We start from the raw sequence: 19,899 nt of genomic DNA, 5'->3' as shown, positions 1-19,899 counted from the left end.
ACTGGGGAGTGCAGCCACCCACCCCTCCCCGGCTCCCATGCTGCTGCCCTGTTTCCACAAAAGAAGGGATGGCTCCTTCTCTTCTCATACCCACAGCCTGTTAATCAGGGACAAACTGGCCACCACAAAGGGTACCGCCTGTAACAGAGACCATGCAGCCTCCATCAGTCACAACACAATGTGGCAAACAGCCAGAAGGAAAAGACTTGGGCCCTGACCAGGCAGGAAACCTGGATCCTTGTACCACTAACCTCAGTGAAAACCTGGTAAATTACCACCCTCATCTGACCTGCAGATAGACAGAATAATGGTACCCAAAGTTGTCTATTCCTCATCTCTATAACCAGTGTGCATGCTACATTACATGGCAAAATGGACTTTGCAGATGGGATCAATTTAAGGATCTTGAGGTAGGGAGACTTTCCTGGATTATCCAAGTGGAACCAATGGAGTCAAAAAGATCCATAAAAGCAGAGAGAACCGTTCCCAGCTATGGTCAGAGTAAGATCAAAACGTAGCAGGATTTGAAGATGGAAGGAAACAAGCCAAGGAAAGCAGGTGGCCTCTAGAACCTGAAAAGGCAAAGAGATGGAATTCTCCTCTAGAGCAGGGGTCTCCAACCTCCAGGATCTAAGGCCTGATGATCTGAGGTGGAGCTGATGTGATAATAATAATAGGAATAAAGTACACAACAAATGTAATGTGCTTGAATCATCCCAAAACTATCCCCACCCCCCACCTGGCCCATGGAAAAACTTTCACAAAACCAGTCCCTGGGGTCAAAAAGGCTGGGGAGAGCTGATCTAGAGCCCCCAGAGGAACAGAGCACTTGATTCTAGCCTCCTGAGACTCAAATCAGGCTTCTCAGCTGCAGAATTGTAAGATCAAATAGATTTACAGTGTTTTAAATCACTAAGTCTGTGGTCATTTGTGACATCAGCACTAGAAAACTAACACAGACTTTATTCCCTCCTCTGGAACTGAAAGGGTTTTCATCCTTTCCGAGAAGTGGGCTTAGTAGAACCTACAACCCATCACTTATCCTCCCAGAAACTCCTGGGGCACCCCTGGAGAAATCTTGGCCCTTGACCATAAGTTCTCTGAAGGTAAGTAATTCACAAAACCAACAACCTCCATGTCAGATGGATTTTATTTAGTATCATCCACCCTTGTTTTGTGGGCTTCCCAGGTGGCTGGAATCAAGATTGCTAGGAGAAATAGTTTAACCTCAGATATGCTGATGACACCACCCTTATGGCAGAAAGTGAAGAAGAGCTAAAGAGTCTCTTGATGAAAGTGAAAGAGGAGAGTGAAAAAGTTGGCTTAAAGCTCAACATTCAGAAAACTAACATCATGGTATCCGGTCCCATCACTTTATGGCAAATAGATGGGGAAACAGTGGCTAACTTTATTTTTCTGGGCTCCAAAATCACTGTAAATAGTGATTGCAGCCATGAAATTAAAAGATGCTTACTCCTTGGAAGGAAAGTTATGACCAACCTAGGCAGCATATTAAAAAGCAGAGACATTACTTTGCCAACAAAGGTCCATCTAGTCAAGGCCATGGTTTTTCCAATAGTCATGCAGGGATGTGAGAGTTGGACTATAAAGAAAGCTGAGCGCCGAAGAATTGATGCTTTTGAACTGTGGTGTTGGAGAAGACTCTTGAGAGTCCCTTGGACTGCAAGAAGATCCAACCAGTCCATCCTAAAGGAGATCAGTCCTGGGTGTTCATTGGAGGGACTGATGTTGAAGCTGAAACTCCAATACTTTGGTCACCTGATTTGAAGAGCTGACTCACTAGAAAAGACCCTGATGCTGGGAAAGATTGAGGGCAGGAGGAGAAGGGGACGACAGAGGATGAGATGGTTGGATGGCATCACCGACTCAATGGACATGGGTTTGGGTGGACTCCAGGAGTTGGTGATGGACAGGGAGGCCTGCCATGCTGCAGTTCATGGGGTCACAAAGAATTGGACACGACTGAGCGACTGAACTGAACAGGTGGCTCAGTAGTAAAGAATCTGCCTGGCAATGCATGAGACTCAGAAGGCATGAGTTCGATCCCTGTGTCTGGAAGATTCCCTGGAGGAGGAAATGGCAACCCAGTCCAGTATTCTCACCTGGGAAATCCCTGGAACAGAGGAGCCCCTGGCAGGCTGTATATAGTCCATAGGGTCACAAAGAGACAGACACAAGTGAGTATGAGCATGCATGCCCTTGTTTTGTATTTTGCCACTAGAACTCATTCTTTTTTTAGTAATAAAAATAAAATGTCTCCCAAGTTACTAAGTAATTGGCAAACCCCAGGGGCCCAGAACACCAGCATCCACATTGTATCTGCTCCATCGGTAAACATTCCCCAACAACCACGCCCACCCCAGAGGGCTTTAGCCTCAGATCCAATAGTGAAATCACCATGGCCACCTTCCAGATTTCTGAGTCATCTTCACCACTGCAGGTCCAAGCAGCAGCAGCTGGATTTTGACCTCAAGGCACCAAAGCCCAAACCCAGCCCTGGAAATTCAGCTGCTGCACAAGGCCCCCCAACCCCCACCTCCCTTCTCTAACATCTTCCCTATGCAACTGCCCTGCTGTCTCCTGGGAGCTATGCAGCTGGCTGAAGGACACGCTGCCAAGTGTAATCCATGGGTGTAGTGATGCGCTCCAGCTACATCACGGGAGCTACTTAAACTGATTGCCTCTGTTCTCAGGAGGGTGTTTGAGGGTATTTCTTATCACTGAAATATTTCCAATGAATGAAACATCTGGGGAAGACAGCTACTGTCCTAACTTTGATGCAGTCTCACTAGAAAGGCCTATGCCAATCCTCGTGGCTGTAGTGAAGATGGTAGTTTTTTTGAGCCGAGCCTATTTGTAGCTTCCACTTCTTTATTCTCCCAAGAGCTGGAGAGTGTGTGTGCCCCCTGCAAGTGCAGTTCCAAGGACAAGAGGTCAAAGTCCATCAAAACAGATCCAGGAAAAAGGAGCTGTCGTTCCTTCTGACAATCTTTGCTGCATCTACTCAAAACTGGGGTCACCAGGTGGGTTTCCCAGGGGATCTATTCAAATAGAGAGAGCATCACCTCTAAAGCAGAGAGCACCTAGATACCAGGGACTTGTACTGGAAATGGTTCTGGCCCAAAAGGGAGTCTGTTCTAAGCACCAGGGTGCAGGAATAGGCCAGACAGGGTGCCGGCTGCTTTACAAAAGGAAGAAGCCTGTTTTAGGGTGGGCAGGCCAACAAAGCTCAGCCACAGGGAATTTGATCACCTTTTTATCATCCTGTCATCACCCACTCCAGTTAAACCAAGATCTGCCACAGATGCCTGCCAAATGACAACGCAGGACCATGGCTCTGCCTTGGAGGAAAGTGCCCCTGAAACGTCACACAGTCATTCTGGGTGCCCGGGAGACCCCGGCCACAGACAGCCCAGCATGGCCACAACAATGTGCCCAAGAGTCTCCCTCCGAGCAGGAGCAGAGGTGGGGAACTGGAGAAGGGGGTGAGCCCACAACTGCCTGGGCAGAAGGGAGCCGCCTCCAGCCTGACCCACATCTTCTCTCTCCCACGTGCTGCAACACACGCTCCGGAGCATCCATCAACAGCACCACTGCGTGTAAACAGAACAGGAAGGATGCAGAGAAAAGGAGCCTGGGGAGAGGAACGGCAAGTCCAGAGATGAGGCCTCAAAGGCTGAAATATAGAACCAGAAAAGATATCCTGGCAACCCTTGCTACTCAGAGACTTTGTCTGAAGCCCTAGAAACTCCTAGACCTCGCATGGCAATACTTTTTTTTTTCAAGTCCTCTATATATTAAGCTTTCAAAATGACAAATTTTCAAGACTAACAACATTCTGTGCTAGTGACATATCTTAGGTCACTGGGCACCTAAAAGTATCATTTTTTAAAGGTGAATTTTTAAAGGTGCATAACTTCTGACCTCAAGATTCTACAGAAATGCCACAGGGTCTACAAATAAATATTTTAAAAATGCTTACTGCAGTAGTACCAAAATGTAGGGAGAGGGAGGGTAGGAAGCCCAGCCAGCAATGAAAGAATGAAAGCTCATACAACTTACATTTTCATGTAAAAAATAAGACACAACAATTAACAACAATAACAAAATAATAATAATATGTGGTCTTTCAATATAGGGTCAATTTTTCTTAGCATGGAAAGTGTCCATAATAGTTTTTAAAATACATTACACAGATTATTATACCATATTAATTTAAAAGGAAAAAACATGTTTTCTCATGTTTTTAAAATAATGTCAGGAGTATAAAGGGTCCTACTACTACTTTGAAAATACGTTCCCTTCTCACAAAAAGCGAAGGGTGTCAACAGTATCCTTTATTGTTCTTAAAGCAGGTAAGAGCTCTGTCTGCAAGGAGGGAACAGTTGCAAAAAAAAAAAAACAAACAAAAACTGCCAAATCCCCAGTCAGTCATTCCTTTAATTAGACATCTTGCTTTTTTTAGGTTTTTCTTTTTTTAATAAAGAGAAACATGCCCCTGAGGGTCCCAAATGAGAGAAAGCATTGGGATTGGCAGTTACCATGGGCCCACAACTGCAGACAAGGTCATACAACAGATCAGAACATCCCAGTTCGCTGGATAGGGGTACCTCTGGGTAGTCAGCCACAGGCTGCAGGCAAAATCCTTCCATGCCCCAAACCCCACGTGCCCTGTGGGCAATGTTGGCTCTAGGGTTGGCATGTTTTGAAATGACAGAGTTTGAGAGAATCCTGCATTGAGGCAGAGGCAGGAAGAGTTGCAAATCACAAAGTATCTGAATGTTGTTTATTGCTTCATTTGAAGGTCCGTATCTACCCTTCGGCATCCTAAAATTTATTACATTGTGATTTTTTAAGTATATCTGGTACAAAAAGGGAAGATAGTCCCAAATTTCTCAACCCTATAGCATGAAACAGAGGTCCAAGAGGCTGGACAGCTTGACTGGGATTACCGGATGGGAAGAATGTCATTACAGGGGGAGCTATTCTCTTTCTTTCTACAAAGTTTTTACTCTTCTTCTTTAATTACATGTTGTAAATTACCTTTGTAACTTTGTAAAGTAAAATTACATTTTAAAGAAATATAAGCAAAGCCTGTTACAGGAAAGCATATATTTACTCTTCCTTTTTTTTTTTTTTTTTTTTAAGACCCTCATCCAGCCTCTCCCCTATTACTGAAAATAACTGAGGAACCCAGAGAGGAGGACTTAAGTCCACAAAAGGCAAGGACTTACTGTTGTGTTTACCTGTTAAGGCTTGCAATTACCAGAGATCCATCTGACTACTGTTACCAGCAGCCTGTTTGCTCAGGGGTTCATCGGCAGTGCTTATTAAGCCATTGCTCTTCTGATACACTGGCTTTAGACAGGCCAATGAAACAGAGAAAATACATCGTTGGGTTCATTTAACAAATGTTTATTGAGCCTAAGGCTGAATGCTGGGCCCTGGGATACAGGATAGTAAAGCATAATCCCCCTGTCCTCAAGGGCTCGTTTCTACAGACCAAGAAATTGGCTTCAGACATGAGCAAAGAGCTCAACCAGAGGGAAAAGAGCCAAACATCGGGGGGAAAGGGGCACTTCAGCTAGTCTCCGAAGAGCAAATGGCCAGGATGAATACACAGTGCTCCTAGAGCATCATAGCTGAAACCATTCTCTCGTCTCACCTCCTTCCTTTCACTGTTGAGGAAACAAGTCCAGAAAATAGAAGCCACTAGACATTGGTGCCAGTATGAGAAAGTAAAGTGCAGGTAAATATTCTCGGGCCCAAGGTTACCCACTCCAGAGCAGGGAGGTAAATCCAGCTCCCACTAGCTCCGGATCCTTAACTCTGGATGCAAAAGCCTAAAGAAGTGAGAAGGAGCTGCTTCTAAGATCCAATTTTATGTTTCATGGGTGGGTGGGCCCACCTTGCCACTCCAAGTCGGGAAGTACAGGCATGAACTTGGTAACACAGAATTTGCAACACAAGCCTAATAATACAGTTCCTCCATTGCCTAAAACATGAGACTAGGAGTGCACACCTTGCCTCAAAAACCTATTATAGGGATTCAACTTAACTCTGCATTTGGTGAGTGATTCAGTGGCTCAGAACATAAAGCATCTGCCTATAATTCGGGAGACCTGGGTTTGATCCCTGAGTTGGGAATATCCTCTGGAGAAGGAAATGGCAACCCACTCCAGTATTCTTACCTGGAAAATCCCATGGACGGAGGAGCCTGGTAGGCTAGAGTCCACGGGGTCGCAAGGAGTTGAACACAACGGAGCAACTTCACCTTCACTTTCACTTTTCAGTTTATACACAAACTCAGCATATACATGAAGCCAAAATCAAGGAGCCTCATTCAAAACTTAAAACCCATAAACTCTAGAATTGTGTACCTGATACAGAATAGACAAAATAACCCTGAGCAGAATGAGGTTATTTGGAAATGGTCAGATACAGGAATCCCATACAGTGATCAGAAAATGGTCTTCAGAAACAGTGCAATCAGGGCTTCCCTGGTGCTCTAGTGGTTAACAATTGGCCTTTCAATGCAGTGGATGCAGGTTCACGCACTGGTCAGGGAACTAAGATCCCACATGCCTCAGAGGAACTAAGAGTCCATCCAGCCAAAAATAAAGAAATAAAAATGTTTTTAAAAATGCCTTCAACCTGACTTCTCACCTTCTGCCTCCAGCAGGAGCCATAGAGAACTAAGTTGTAGCCCTGAATCTTAGGGCCAAAGATAGTCACGTAAGCCCCCTAGAGACCTGTCACTGGGGAGGCTGGCAGAAGCTAGCAGGGGTGGGGTGAAAAGTCAGCCTCCCAAGTGCACTTGTCTGTTCCCTATTCATTTTTGCAAAGCAATGACCAAGTTCCTTCTATAACTCAAGAGGCCAAAGTACTACAGAAGCAATATTTTAAAGATGACACACAGGGAAGGGTCATACCCTCTATGGGTAAAATGAGGGTGAGATGGAAGAAAAATAGCACAAATAATCAGCAGTTCAGTCTTGCCACCAGTAGTAAAGTTCTCTTTCTAGCTGTGATGCAGGTGATGAAAGAAAGAGGAGATAAAACCCTGCCCAAGATCCAGCAGACCAGGATGGACCCTCATCTTACTTGCTACGTGATCCCAGGCAAGTGCCTTCACCCCGACCTCAATCTTGTCCTCTATGAAATGGTCACTACCTGCCTCGTGAGTCGTTGGGAGGTTTAAGGCACAAGGTCATGTGCCAAGTGCTTTGCCTTAAACCTCGTGTGTTGTAAGTATTCTATAAACAGCCACTAGAACCATTAACTACCCAGGAGGCAAATCAGTCTGGCTCCTTGTAAAAACTACACGACTTTTGAGAGGCCTGACTGCAGCTGGTAGCGTAGTGCTGAGCCGGCAACAACACACCTGCATTTCGGGAGAACAGCCCCAGGGCCAGTTCACCAGCTGGATTCAAGATGCCCTCTTTGGCAGCAGCGTCCTGAGCCTCCCCGATAGCCCCTTGAACCGTCTCTCTGCCTGCTTTTTCTGTGGTCAGTTCCCTGCTTCCAATATAGTCTCTCTTCTCAACAACCCACGTAAGTGCGTTAGCCTAGCTGAGGCAGCCTGCTCTTAAAAACAAGAACAGCCTCAGAATTTTCAGAAATGCTGACTTCAAAACAGGCACACTCATCCTATGAGGCAAAGACCTCATAGGATTCCACCTCAATAATCTGAGAAGCTCAGAACTTAAAGGGAGGATTTCACTTACAACACCATCACACACAATAACGAGGTAGGAGCTCAGACACTGGTGAGGGTAACTTAACAGGCTCCCACACTCCCTGGTTGGGTTCATATCTCAAACCACTCAGCCTCACACTGTTAAGGAGGCGAACCCACCAGAAAAACTCCCGCCGGGTCTCTGGAGGTTTTGCAGGCACACACCCCAGGGAGTTCACCGAGAGTCACACTCAAGGACAAGTCTCGTGGGCATCAGGATGCTTAGACCTTTCTTCTCCAAGTGTGAGATACAAATTGGCAGCTTCAGGATCACCTGGACCTTGTGAGAAACACAGGCTCACAAGCCCCACCCAGACCTACCCCATCGGGGTCCCCCTTTTAACTAGATGCCCAGCTGACAGTGCTTGAGAGTATTTAGAACAAAGTATAGCCAGAATGGACTGTGACTGTTGACTTAGGTATTCACCTAGTTTTTCCTTTCTTTGTGGAAGAAAGCCAACTTTAGCCACTGGCACATAGTAGATAATCAATATTCGTTGAATGGATGAACAGATGAATGGGTACCCTACCAAGTAACTCAAGAAACTTATCCTGTATTAAGTGCAAAGAAAGATGCAAGCATGGGCCTGAGAGAGAGAGCGAGAGAGAACATTTGGGGGCAGGGAGAAGGCGTCTTTAAATGAGGTTGTCAGTGCAGGCCTCTCTAACAGGAGTTCACATCAGGGGCGGCATGAAGCTACGGTGTGATGGATGAGCAGGAGCATGCTGGGAAGGGGATGTCAGCCCTACAGGTCAACACCTACACTTGCCACCATAAAGGGTCTCTGACTGTAGGCCAGTAAGGATAGATAAGGCTCATAAGTTTCTTGGTCCAATGGTTAAGAATCCACCTTGCAAGACAGGGGACATGCGTTCGGTCCCTGGTTGGGGAACTTAGATCCCACATGCCGTGGAACAACTAAGCCTGCACGCCGCACCTCCTAAATCCATGTGCTCCAGAGTCCTTGAGCCACAACTAGAAAGTCCATGCAGCACAATGAAAGATCCCCCATGACTTGATGAAGATCCTGTGTGCCACAACTAAGATCCAACATAGATAAATAAATAATTTTTTTTTAATTTTTAAAAGAACCCTAGAACTAAGAAACTAAAGGGAAAAGAAAAAAATTATTTTAAAAAGACCCATAAGTTGGGCTCTGATGGGAGAAAAGAGCAGCTCTCAGGAGGCACATTCAGCAGGTCCCCAACTGTTAGATAGCTGGGGTCAGGAAGGCTGTGTCTGGAGTTACAGTTGCCATCTCCATGGCTCCTGGAGGTGAGTGTGCCAGAGCAGGGCTGAAGAGGGAAGCGGTCCATCAGCTAGACTCTGTTTCCCGGCCACAACCCCTCCAGCCCTCAGATTCCCAAGTAGAGACATGGAGATTACTCACTGTTTTCTCCCAGTCAATCCAGGAACTTGCAGCCGAGCATCCAAGGGTCCAGGAGCCCAGTCCAGATGTTACCCTGCAACAGCACGCTGGCCAAAAAGAGACAAACGACACGAGTCAGTGCAAGCGGCCTCATTAGTGAGTAAGCAACCCTGTCTCAGCATGGAATGACCCTGACGGGGTTCAGATGATGAAAAGCAGAAAAGAAAACGCCCCCTCGGAGCCAGTGGTCTCAGAGCACTGTGTGGTGATACAAATGGCAAACTTCTCTGCCCTCAGCATCGGGAGAAGCACCGTCCCACCAACAGCAGCTCCAGAGCAGTCTCTCTGCAAATCCCCCAATATGGAGTCTAGACACAGGGCTGCAAAGTGCCCTTGGAGAGAATCAGGCCCAACCCCTCTCTTTCAGACAAGAAAAGCCAAGACTTAGAAAAGACAACAGGCCTTGTCTAAAATCAGCAGAGTATAAAGGCTAAGCCAGGAAGGGAATCAAGGAAGCAAGTCTATAAAAAAGCTTAAGTTTACCTGTAAATTACCTTCCTTCAAGAAACCTGGGTTCTAAATAAATGTTATTCTTATCTGTTCTGGCTCTTAACAGACAGACAAAGCAGCTGCAGTTCCAGATCTTAATTGTTTGCCGAGTTCTCCCTCCTTTATCCCCAAAGACTTTGAAGAGCCAAGCTGAAACTCCTGGTTTTCTTCAAAAACAAAAGAAAACAAGGGAGAGAAAGAAAAACCCCAGGACTGTTCATATTTGAGGACAAGACGAAAAATCTAAAAACTCTGGAGAAAAACTTGAAGACCTAAAAATCCCGAATTTATAAGATATAAACAGCACAGAACAAAAACAAAAGCTTCTCTTCCATACATCAGGTTTATAGACCCAAGAGACTAGAATGTTCCAGGGACATGCCTGGAGACCATAAGAAGTGGTACACTTCAAAGATGAGGGGGCTGTCTTGTTAAAATGAAATGGATGATCAAAATGCCAAGTCTTTAAAAAATGACGCTTCTGATAATTTTTTTTTTTTAATGAATTGTCATCTAACTATATATTTAAGACATAATCATGTAAATAGGTACGTCTTCCCCTGGGGTTCTAGTTCCAGCTGACCTTGACAAATCAATGTAACCTTGGGCATATCACACCTAACTAACCATGCCCGTCTTCCATCAACTCATCCATGAAAAAGCAGAGATAAGACTCAACTCTTCAGCTGGAGAATTCTGAAAATCCCCTACACTGCTGAAACAAACTAAGTCATTAAGTTTGTTATTAAGTCAGCTTATACAAAGCATAGTTACTCGCCTACTTTGAAAAAATGAATGTCAGTCATTATAAATTTAAATTGCCATCTCTTAGGGAATAACTACAAGGCTGGTGTAACAATAGTCATGTTCTGTTTCCAGGGAGTTTACTTCAACAGTGACAAATCTGCCCCCACCTGCACTAAATGGGGTATCTGGGTCTGTTTCCCCAAAGGTCCATTATTATTTATAAGGATGAAAGTTAGGGTTTCTTTCGTATGAAGTGGAATTTAGGCAGTGAGGTCATTTGTTTTGAAACTACAGCAACCATTCCAGTTTTTTCCCCCCATTTTAGCATTTCAGTTGCTCTGGGTCAAGAGTAAAAGATGAAGATTTCAGAGAAAATGCAAAGCCTGTTAGGCCACCCACAGAACAGGTCAAAGATTCTGCCCTGGACAGTCCAGGGCACAACTAACTATGGGGGTTGCCTTTCCCAAGTTAGGCAAGTTCACTGGTAAAAAGTCGGCGCAGACTTGCACACAAGCAGACTCATACATATTTCAAAGAATGTTCAAGAGTCCCAGGATTCATTTTTTAAAAAATAAACAAAGAAACAGAACCTACCATACTGGCCACATGGTTCTTGATCCTTACAGGGCAGGAGGGTCCATCAGCTCTTCTGGAAATATAATGAACCCTCTCCCCCAGAAGGACATGATAGATTCAGTTTCAGATTTCCCCAGAAATTTCTCTGTACCTCTGGTTAAGGACCCTGGCTTAATTAACATAAGGAGTCCCTTTTCATCTTTCTCTCTGAACTCTGTACAAGCCCTTGGTAAAGAGGGCCATGAGGGACAACCCCATTTACAAAGTGATTCACAAGAGCAGGGACCAGTGAGAAAACTGGCTTCATGCAGCTCTTAGGATGGAGGGTATGACTCTGCAGCCAGCAATGCAACAACTGCTCCTGAGGCCCTGGCTGTGCCTGGGAGCCTTTGCCAAACAGTTTGAACACGGACCTTCCCAGATCTGGGTTTGCACTTGGTGCTCAGTTCTTCAAAACAACAACAACGAGTAGCACAGAAACATATAATACCATATGTAAAATAGCCAGTGGAATTTGCTCTATGACTCAGAGAAGTCAAACCGGGGCTCTGTGACAACCTAAAAGGGTGGCAGGGGGTAGGAGGTGGGAGGCAGGTTCAAGAGGGAGGGGACATATGTATACCGATGGCTGATTCATGTATGGCGGAAACCAACACAATATTGTAAAGCAATTATCTTTCAACTAAATAAAAATAAATTAAAATGGCTGCAACAACAACAACAAAAATCAACAAACATCTGCATTACTTAGGAATACATACAAAGGCACCAAGGATCAGTTAAAATGAAAAACTGAGATGCTTATCATAACTCTGGGGTGATAGGGGGCGATTTTTTTTTTTTGAGATATTCGTAATGTTGATTTCTTAGCCGGGCTGTCAGCTTCCCAGATGTTCAGATTACTCCTATAGGTTGCATATATTATTCTCCATGTATGTCACAGAGTAAAGCAATCTTCCTTACAGGGAGATTCAGGCCAGGGACAAGGCTCTCCAGGACTTGTCATCTCAGCCCCAGCTCAAGACACAGCAGTAAAACTGCACTGAGCCCAACACTGGTCTGAGGGTGGGGCCCACCAGGGAACAGTGACCAGCTCTGGCCCCTGGGACACCATCTATAAATAAATCTTTTTTTTTTTTTAAACAAGTCCACACCCTGGGACAGTCCGGTATTCTGGGCTAAGGCCACGTTGACCTCCGATGCTGCCCATCTCTCTGGGAAATGCTGGTGTTGAGTTTCTGTGAACTCACTGGTCTTCCTCTTCCATGCTTGGCAGGCCTATATCCTGGGGCACATTCTGTTACCGTGAACAATCTCAGCAAGTCTTCCTGAACCGCTGAGAAAGGAACAAAGCCCAGACTCATGTGTGGAGCTTGCAGGACTGTTCAGCCATCTCCTTCCTCAGCTGGATACAGAGGCAGGAGGGGCCTTACATGTTCTCCTTCAGCTGCCTCATTACTCCACCCTCCTGGTGAGAATTCTGCTCATTCAGTGAGCGGTCAAGACATCTACTGGCCAGAAAAAGAGGTAGACAGTGTAAGGAGTCGTAACCGATATGTTTAGATTCCTATCCCTTTTGTCAGAGAAGAAAATGGCAACCCATTCCAATATTCTTACCTGGAGAAATTTCATGGACAGAGAAGCCTGGCGAACTATAGTCCATGGGAATCGCAGAGTTGGACATGACTGAGCAACTAACACTTACTTATCCCTTTGGCACACCAATACTATCTTGACCAAATAAGGAAAGTATGCTCCTCACCCTAACAATGTGAGCAAGAGCATGCCATTCCAAAAAGACAGATGAGGGGCTTCCCAGGTGGCACTAGTGGTCAAGAACCCACAAGCTAATGCAGGAGACATAAAAGACGTGGGTTCGATCCCTGGCCAGGAAGATCCCCTGGAGAAGGGCATGGCAACCCACTCCAGTATTCTTGCCTGGAGAATCCCATGGACAGAGGAGCCTGGTGGACTATGGTTTATAGGGCCATAAAGAGTCAGACACAACTGAGGCAACTTAGCATGTGCACACGCACTAGCAGACAAAGCTCTGATGTTTTAGTTACAACAGCCAAATATTGATACCATGACATCAAATAACATTTTAACCTGGTTTGGAAATAACCTACACCCATACCCTGTGGCTTTTTCATACTGTTCATGGGGTTCTCAAAGCAAGAATGCTGAAATGGTAAATGCAGCCATGAAATTAAAAGATGCTTGTTCCTTAGAAGAAAAGCTATGACAAACCTAGACAGTGTATTAAAAAGCAGAGACATCACTTTGCTGACAAAGGTCCATATAGTCAAAGCTATGGTTTTTCCAGTAGTCATGTACAGATGTAAAATTTGGACCATAAGAAAGACTAAGTCCTTAAAGAATGCTTTTGAACTGTGGTGTTAGAGAAGACTCTTGAGAGTCCCTTGGACAGCCAAGAGATCAAACCAGTCAATCCTAAAGGTGCCAGGAGATCAAACCAGTCAATCCTAAAGGAAATCAAATCTGAATATTCATTGAAAGGATTAAGGCTAAAGCTCCAATATTCTGGCCACCTGATGTGAAGAGCTGACTCATTGGAAAAGGCCCTGATGCTGGGAAAGATTGAGGACAGGAGAAGAGGATGACAGAGGATGAGATGATTGGATGGCATCATCAACTCAATGAAAGTGAGCTTGAGTAAACTTCAGGAGACAGTGAAGAACAGAGAAGCCTGGCATGCTGCAGTCCATGGAGTTGCAAAGAGTCGGACACAACTTGGCAACTAAACAAGAACATACCGTGTGGAAGGACAGACACACAGTAGACAGTGCTCCATAAAGGAAATACTGCAGTTCCTCATCTCTCACTACGTCTCTTCCACTCTTCTCCTAGCTCAAGTCTGCAGTTCAAAAAAGCAAAGCAAGGGACTTCCCTGATGGTTCAGTGGCAAAGACTCCATGCTCCCAGTGCAGGGGGCCAAGGTTTGATCCCTGGTCAGGGAACTGATCCCACATGTCACAGCTAAGACTTTTACACATCAGTGCAATCAAAAACATATTTTTTAAAAAATAAAAAATTTTTATTTTAAAAATAAATAAATAAATAAGCAACGCAAAAGCCAAAATACAAAACCCACTCTCTAATATGTCACCTTCAAAAGTGGAACATCCCTCTGGATTCTGCCCTTTCTCCTAAGTTCAAGACTGGCATAGCTTGCTCTGTGTGTGTGTGTGTGTGTGTGTGTGTGTGTGTGTAAGCACTCGACGACACATATGCACGCAAGCCCAACATTCTTGATGGACTCAAGACAATAGCTTACAGGGAAACTCTTGCTCAGAGCTCAGGAAAAGTAAAGGCCAGCCAATTCCAGAAAAACAAAGGGTTTTAGCAACTAACACGAGAACAAAATGATCTCATGCTCCTTTCTCACTGCGCCTGTGCCTAAGTGGGATCCTTCTCAAACTCGAAGTGCTCACTCAGAAGCAGTCACTGTTTCCACCCTAGGGAAACCCATGGGGAAGACAGCCAAGCCAGGAAGCAGATTCCAGAGGTAGATTTTTGATGTTTAACCCAGAAAACCCACAGACGGGGGCTCCTCAGCAAAGGAGGGGCTGGAACGCTCGGTAAGGCAGGAGACCTCATCCTCAGGGCATTAGTCACAACGTCCAATAGCCAGTTCCTTTACATCAAGGACCTGGCCCAGGAATGAAGGTGGACCCTCCAAAAACAGGCCTGTCTCTGGGGCCCTAGACTGTGCTTAAACTTCCTTCCTTTCTCTCTTTTAAAATTTATTTTTGGCTGCACTGGGTCTTGTTGCTGCACATGGGCTCCTCTCTAGTTGTGGTGCTCAGGCTTCTCACTGAGATGGCTTCTCTTGTGACAGAGCATGGGCTCTAGGCACACGGGCTTCAGGAGTTGCAGCACATAGGCTTAGCCACCCCGAGGCATGTGGGATCTTTCAGGACCAGGGTTCGAACCCACGTCCTCTGAATCGGCAGGCAGACTATTAACCACTGGACCACCAGGAAAGCCCCTGTGCTTATACTTTCAATCCTTGAGATTCTCTTACATCTCAGCGAACACTGACAGGAAAAGACCATACTCATGGGGCTCCTGGTGCCTTCCCCCCATTATCACATGGAGTGGCACACAGGTAAAAGCAGTGCGCATGCTCCAGACTTGCTACACAGTGCAGACCCCACCCCCCGCCCCTCCACTCCACAAACACACCAGAATAGCTGTATTTCTGGTTCCCTTGGAGAGAGGAACCATCAAGACATAAATGCTCTTAAATCAATTTTTAATTCATCCCAAAAGCCCCTACATACATTTTTGAAACAGCAAAAAAATAATTCTAAGGCATTATTAATTTATTCTGTAAGCAAATACTTAACACATATGGATTAAGGATCCCTTGAATGACTTCCACAACACAATAAAATAGCCTGTGTTCCACCTCAAAGTGGTGCTGGGGTAGGGGTTGGGGGAGTAAAAAAAATAACCCAAAAAACACCCCAAAACATTGGCCATACTTAGAAGCTATTCTGTTTGGAAGAAACTCTAAATAAGTCACGTGTGAGGTATGAATTATTTTTTAAATCAGCCACAACCTGCATCGCCCCCCACAGCTGGGTGATTTCCAGTGCACAACCCCCAACCACTGTTCCATGCACAGCTCTCCTGCAATTTTCTTTGCAGGGACCCCACCACTGTGCTTTTGATAGGGTTCCAAATCATCTCATCTCTGGTCTGTCTCACCTGGAGGTCCCTGAGGGCACCCTAAGTACCCAGCACAGGGCACGCAGGAGATCAATAGTAAGGAACAGGAGGGAAGAAGGAGAGAGGTGATATTTTACAGAGGCCGCTGCAGGTAACTGAGATGAATGATAATAAAATTTGGGGAGAAGGATGGGTATAAGTGTACCTTTCCCTGCCCCCAGACCAGCATAGCTCAGCCAATGCTCAATCAAGTTTGAAAACCCAGGCCTGTAATAAAGATACAAGGAAACAGTCTTCCCAGAGGCCCAGCCCACATGAGCAGCCAGCCTCCCCATCCATCAGCCTGACAGCAGCAGAGACAGTAGTAGACTGAAGGCGCTCAGTGTCCTCTGCCTCCTGCCTTCAGAGCTGCCTTTTCCTCCTCCTTTCTCCTTTCTCTCCTGCACTTGACATTCACTGATTCCAGCTGCAGTTCAAATCTCCTACCCGGGGAAAAGGCCCTGCACACCCTGACCCCCTCTTGAGTTCCCCTGGCTCAGCCACTGCCCAGAGATGCCCCTCCCTCCCACCCCCACAGCCGCAGCCTAGCCCTGGGAGTGTGTTTGCTGTCTGGGTTCTCCCCACCCCACCACGTCCTGCCTTCCCCTTGCCCCCTTTGAGGTTTGTCCCCAAGCCATTCCTTCCAGGAAAGCACAACACCCTCATCTGATATCAACCTACCTCCCCTCAAAACCCAGATCAAATGCCCTCAAGCCTCCAAAATGACCCGTCTGAGCCTCTCAATCAAAATTAGTCTTTGCTTCTCCATATATGCCATGCCGGAGGCTTTTGTCCCCCAGAGAGACACCCTATATCCAGAGGGTTAGTTTCATACTTTTTTTTCATACTCCTTTTCATACTCCTCCCTAGACTGAGCTCCTGAAGGGCAAGAATGCTATGTAGGGAACAAAGATAAAAGTGGCTCAGTGAAGCCTCTTGACAAAACAGTCCAGACTCAGATACCTACAAAATGCCTATGCCTTGGTGTTAAAGATTCTTATGGGTTTCAGGATGACAATGCTAGAATCAAACCAAGCACACAAATAGCCTAAACAAGGGTTTATGGGTTTGGGGTTTTTTTTTGTTTGTTTGGGTACACTCTAGTAACTCAACCACTCAACCATATTAGTCCATAACTTCAGGGTCTATCTCCCCAGGAAATAGACTTCTTCAGTGTTCCTTGGGGACCAAAAAAGGCTGCAACTTCAAAATGCAGAGGCACACTCCTCTTTAGAAAAGACATAGCATCTCGATAAGTAACATTATTAAAGAAGCTGAAATTTATAAACTCACTCTCATGGCATAGATTTCTTTTTGAGACAGATCAACCCACACACTTTTTCTTCTGATTCATTGAATGTGTTATGCGGGTCTAGAATCCAGACACTTCCCTAAGTCAGAAAATCCATTTGCTTGTGAAGAGACAGAAATGGCAACGTCGTTATGCTGGTCTCCAATGAGAAGCCGGCTTACATGCTCCAAATAAAGTAAGGAGGCAATATTTGACCCCAGTCAAGAAGCCTCTGGGATCTATTTTCCCCTCAACACAAATGTTTCTCATTTGGTCCAAGCTCCGTTTCAATTACATGCCAAGAAAAGACAAAGAAAAACCCACTACCACCCACTCCTGCTTTCATGTTTTCAATGTTTCAAAACATTATAAATTATCTTTATTACGTCATATAGTAAAGTGGCCTCACATGAGGCCACGCTGACAAATGGTTGCAGCGGCCGTTTTCCTGCCTTGTTCATAGGTGTTCCCCTGCTTGTCTGCCAGGCAGTGGCCTTTCCACTCCAGAAAACAGCCCGGGGACGTGCTGATGCCTGTGATGTTTGTTTCTAAAGGACTGTTGTGAACATCAACAGAATAAAACAACTTCTGTGTAGCATTAAATAATGTTTATTTCAGCAACAAAACTTGAATGAATAGAGTGTCTTAACAGTCTCTCTTTCCTCAGCTAAGTCGATCCCAGCTGTAAGCTGGGCGGTCAGTAGTTTTAACTTCCACCTAGAGCCCACAGGTTGGGCTTCCCAGGTGGCACAGTGGTAAAGAATCCACCGGCCAATGCAGGAGGCATGGGTGATGCAGGTTCAGTCCCTGGGCCGGGAAGGTCCCCTGGAGGAGGAAATGGCAACCTGCTCTGTATTCTTGCCTGGTGAATTCCATGGACAGAGGAGCCTGGTGGGCTACAGTCTATGGGGTCGCCAAGAGTCGGACACCACTGAACGACTGAGCTCAACAACAGAGCCCATAGGCCAACACCTTTGTCACCATTCAGGTAGAGGCATTTCAAAGAAATTGAAATCACCAAGCTATCTCCTCTGGCACAGTCCTTCAATTAAGTAAACTCTAGAGTGTTAAACTCTGAGGGTCCTACAGGCTCACACTCCAGAATGGAAGCCAAAGCTTTCCCATTTAAACCAAAAAGAAAGGGAAGGAAAACGTGAAGCACCTGAATTTTATAAAGACTAGACAACCTTTATTATCAGTGTCTATTCTTCCCAGGGTCCTGCATGGTGATTGGTATGAACTTACACAAGATTCTATACTCAAGGTCTACCTTTTTCATTCCAACCAGAAATTTTAGATGCAGCAGGAACCTTGGAAATTCCTGGGCCCATGGCTTATCAAATTCTGCCAGAATTTCACTAGACAGAAGAGGGTGGGCCACCAGGACTGGGAAGCCATTCATAGCAAGCATGAGGTGTTGTTCATTTCATTCAAGTTCTATATCCTATCTTCAATTCTTATGCAGATTTTCCACTTACTCAATATGTACATGTGGCCAGTGCCTCTTGTGGCTTGTTCCACCTCTCCCTTGAGAAGTTGTTTCTGTTCCTTCCTTAATAAACTTGTTTAAAAATATATATATATTTATGTACATGCTAAAGTACCTCATCTTCCAAATTCCCTGGGTGAAATTAAGGCTCCAATAATAACCTTAGGAGTATTCTGTGGTTTCATACACCCGGGCTAGGTTCACCACCCTGCACTTCATCGTGCTCCAGGAAGCAGGAATCTTGGCTCCGTTCTTCCTGCAGATGAGGAACCTGCATGTTTGATGACTTCACGAAGAGAGCTGGAGGCAGCCCCAAGTACAGAACCCAGGTCTCCGGCCTCTGAGTCAGGGGCTTTTCACCCATTTGCATCCAACAGTTCATAACCAACCAGAGTCAATCCTTAACTCATAAGGTCCTGGTCCACTTTAAAATCTGTCCCTACCTCTGCTCTATATTCAGGCAGGTTTAGGTTAATCAGGTTTTTCTTCTCAAGGTTCACAAAATAGGAACTTGAATTTTCATGGGTTTCAGATTGCCAAAATCTCCTTGGCCTTTGGAAATATTTTGACTTCTCGCCCACTCACAGTGCACAGTGTCCCCATTGACACACAGTGTCTAAAATTAAAAGTACAAGCTGCTTCGTGAAGGACAAGTCAGCATTCAAAATCTAAAAAGAAAACCAAATCAGATCTACAAGGGAAAAGTGTCATCCCAAACACAATGCAATTCAGTTCAGAACCATGCTGACCACTTTCCTATGAATGGCCTTGGAGCCAGTGTTATCTGTTAGAGATGGTTCAGATGGTAAAGAATCTGCCTGCAATGAGCGAGACCCAGGTTCGACCTCTGGGTCAGAAGATCCCCTGGAGAAAGGAATGGCTACCCATTCCAGTACACTTGCCTGGAGAATTCCACGGACAGAGAAGCCTGGCAGGTTACATGTCCGCAGAATCGGACATGACCAAGGGACTAACACTTTCACTTCACATTTCAAAGCAAAAGGGGAAAGGGGCCGTGCCAATATAAAAGTTGTATCCATCAATTTCAAGGTGCATCATATACATCTAAAGCAGTGGTCCTCCATAGGGAGCAATTTTAACCCCTCAAGGGACAGTTGGGGACATCTGGAGACATTTCTGTCTGCCACAATTTAAGTGGGAGAGAGATGCTACTACTCTCTAGTGGGCAGAGGCCAGGGTTAGGGCTAAATATCCTATAATGCACAGGACATCCCCCACAAAAAGAACCGTCCAGCCCCAAATGTGAATGGTACTGAGGTTTAGTACATGTACCTAAAACACAGGAAGAATACTAGGGTGAAGTCATGAGTCCTGCTTCTTCCCCAGTGGGCTCTTGGTCTGGGCAAAGCACCTGAATTTC

At 45.5% G+C, this 19,899-nt stretch overlaps 1 protein-coding gene across 1 annotated transcript in view; it reads right to left on the bottom strand.

The window, feature by feature from the left end:
* Positions 1-19,899, bottom strand: part of TLN2 (talin 2) — a 442,622-nt gene that overhangs the window by 378,911 nt on the left and 43,812 nt on the right. The window contains exon 2 of the mRNA XM_061157289.1: positions 9,151-9,236. The gene's annotated coding sequence lies outside the window, so the exon portion shown is untranslated. The remainder of the gene's footprint in view (positions 1-9,150; positions 9,237-19,899) is intronic.

This window comes from Dama dama, chromosome 12 (genome assembly GCF_033118175.1).
Source record: "Dama dama isolate Ldn47 chromosome 12, ASM3311817v1, whole genome shotgun sequence".
Classification (NCBI taxonomy): Eukaryota; Metazoa; Chordata; class Mammalia; order Artiodactyla; family Cervidae; genus Dama; species Dama dama.
The sequence above is the reverse complement of the archived record's forward strand: the minus strand, read 5'-3'. Positions and strand labels throughout refer to the sequence as shown.